The following is a 2,500-nucleotide window of genomic DNA, read 5'->3' on the forward strand; positions in this document are numbered from 1 at the left end:
CCGATTACGGGGCCTCGGATGAGTCCCGTATCGTTATTTTTCGTCACTACCTCCCCGTGCCGGGAGTGGGTAATTTGCGCGCCTGCTGCCTTCCTTGGATGTGGTAGCCGTTTCTCAGGCTCCCTCTCCGGAATCGAACCCTGATTCCCCGTTACCCGTTACAACCATGGTAGGCGCAGAACCTACCATCGACAGTTGATAAGGCAGACATTTGAAAGATGCGTCGCCGGTACGAGGACCGTGCGATCAGCCCAAAGTTATTCAGAGTCACCAAGGCAAACGGACCGGACGAGCCGACCGATTGGTTTTGATCTAATAAAAGCGTCCCTTCCATCTCTGGTCGGGACTCTGTTTGCATGTATTAGCTCTAGAATTACCACAGTTATCCAAGTAACGTGGGTACGATCTAAGGAACCATAACTGATTTAATGAGCCATTCGCGGTTTCACCTTAATGCGGCTTGTACTGAGACATGCATGGCTTAATCTTTGAGACAAGCATATGACTACTGGCAGGATCAACCAGGGAGCTGCGTCAACTAGAGCTGAGCAGCCGGCCGCCCGGGAGTGTGTCCCAGGGGCCCGCGCGAACACGCAAGCGTCCGCTCAATTATTCTGCAAACAGGAGGAGGCTGAGCTCCCCTGCACAATACACCTCGAAACCCTCTCAGGTCCCGGCGGCGCGCAGCGCCGTCCTAAGTACTTGGTCGGGTTCGAGAGAGGCGCAATCGCCCGGAGTTAGGCGAGTAGACGCTTTAGGTGCGACCACCCGTGCTCCCAACTGAGCTTGCCGCTGCCGACAGAGGCCCGGGAGCGTGCTGTCGTGGCATTGCCGGCGGGAGACAACACGCGCCACCTACGGTGACCGGCAGCTCCAACGCCAGCGCCACAGAAGGGCAAAGGCCCCACGTGGGTGCCGAAGCGAACTCTCCCAGCACAGCGCACGTGCCAACACGTCTGCACAACTGCGATACAAACCACCAGCGAGAACCGCTGGGGCGACCGAGCAGCAGACGGCGTCGCGGCGCCGAGTGCCGGGCGGCGGCGCATCCTCAACGCACACAGTCCTCAATCGGACCAGCACACTGCAGATGTCCACCGCGCTTCGCACCGGGCCGGCGAGGACCCACTTTGGCTGCACGGCGCCGCGCGCAGGGTGCCCCGGCGCGCAGCTGCGCCGCCTGCCGCGTCCGTCGGCCGGCGCGCCTGCCACTGGGCGCCCCCACCAGCCGGCTGTAGCGCGTGCGCCCACGCACCGCGCGGCCAGCACGCCGGGCGGCCCCCCCTCACCGGCCGGGGACAGTCCCACCCACCCACAGCCGCGTATCGCTTCACACCCAGATTCACATTCACGTTCGTTGGTATGGTGGGGACCGCTTCGTAGCTGTACCGATCGTTGCCCTCACAGATGTACCTCCAGCAAGGACAACCGCACCACAACGGGTTACCAGTTGTTCATTTGCGTAACGTCACCAGTAAACGTACACGTCCATCCCCGTTTGCAAAGTCAACTATTATTGCATGCCTGCCTGTCAGGTGTCAAGACACACTACATCCGCTCACATCCACGCAACAAAATGTGCCCGACTAGAGGGCACGTGGAAGGTGCCCCCGTACGTATGCGATGTCCATTGCGCGACCAACTGTCAACCGGCCTCTGTAGCATGTCGCAGATGTGGAACGCGGGGCACCGTGCTATCACATTGTGTGAGAAGAGACTACTACGTCTGCATACACGCGCCACTACATGAACAGACGGCTCATGCTGATCGCCATCCACTGCGTCCATTACTCCCACACGTCTCTATGGCGTACCACACTGCAATGCAGCTGTTATGGGGAGATGACACGTAGCTGTGTACACAACATTCTGAGCGGGTTGCGGTTGGACAATACATTAATGTAACGTGTCATATGCCAATTACAGAGCAGGGTAAGGCACAACTTGGGTTAGGTTAAGGCACAACTTGGGTTAGGTTAAGGCACAACTTGGGTTAGGTTAAGGCACAACTTGGGTTAGGTTAAGGCACAACTTGGGTTAGGTTAAGGCACAACTTGGGTTAGGTTAAGGCACAACTTGGGTTAGGTTAAGGCACAACTTGGGTTAGGTTAAGGCACAACTTGGGTTAGGTTAAGGCACAACTTGGGTTAGGTTAAGGCACAACTTGGGTTAGGTTAAGGCACAACTTGGGTTAGGTTAAGACACAACTTGGGTTAGGTTAAGGCACAACTTGGGTTAGGTTAAGGCACAACGTGGGTTAGGTTAAGGCACAACGTGGGTTAGGTTAAGGCACAACGTGGGTTAGGTTAAGGCACAATGTGGGTTAGGTTAAGGCACAATGTGGGTTAGGTTAAGGCACAATGTGGGGGTAGATTGCGGTACAAATTGCATTACATTGCGGTGCAAATTGCATTACATTGCGGTGCAAATTGCATTACATTGCGGTGCAAATTGAGTTACATTGCGGTGCAAATTGAGTTACATTGCGGTGCAAATTGAG

General features: G+C 56.1%; 1 non-coding gene across 1 annotated transcript in view; it reads right to left on the minus strand.

Moving 5' to 3' along the window:
• The window catches only part of LOC126110431 (small subunit ribosomal RNA), a 1,909-nt gene extending 1,381 nt beyond the window's left edge, over nucleotides 1-528 (minus strand). The window contains exon 1 of the ribosomal RNA XR_007523783.1: nucleotides 1-528. This exon is cut by the window's left edge and continues 1,381 nt beyond it. This is a non-coding gene — a ribosomal RNA (small subunit ribosomal RNA).
• Between the last annotated feature and the right edge of the window lie 1,972 nt (nucleotides 529-2,500).

This window comes from Schistocerca cancellata, unplaced genomic scaffold (assembly GCF_023864275.1).
Source record: "Schistocerca cancellata isolate TAMUIC-IGC-003103 unplaced genomic scaffold, iqSchCanc2.1 HiC_scaffold_15, whole genome shotgun sequence".
Lineage (NCBI taxonomy): Eukaryota > Metazoa > Arthropoda > Insecta > Orthoptera > Acrididae > Schistocerca > Schistocerca cancellata.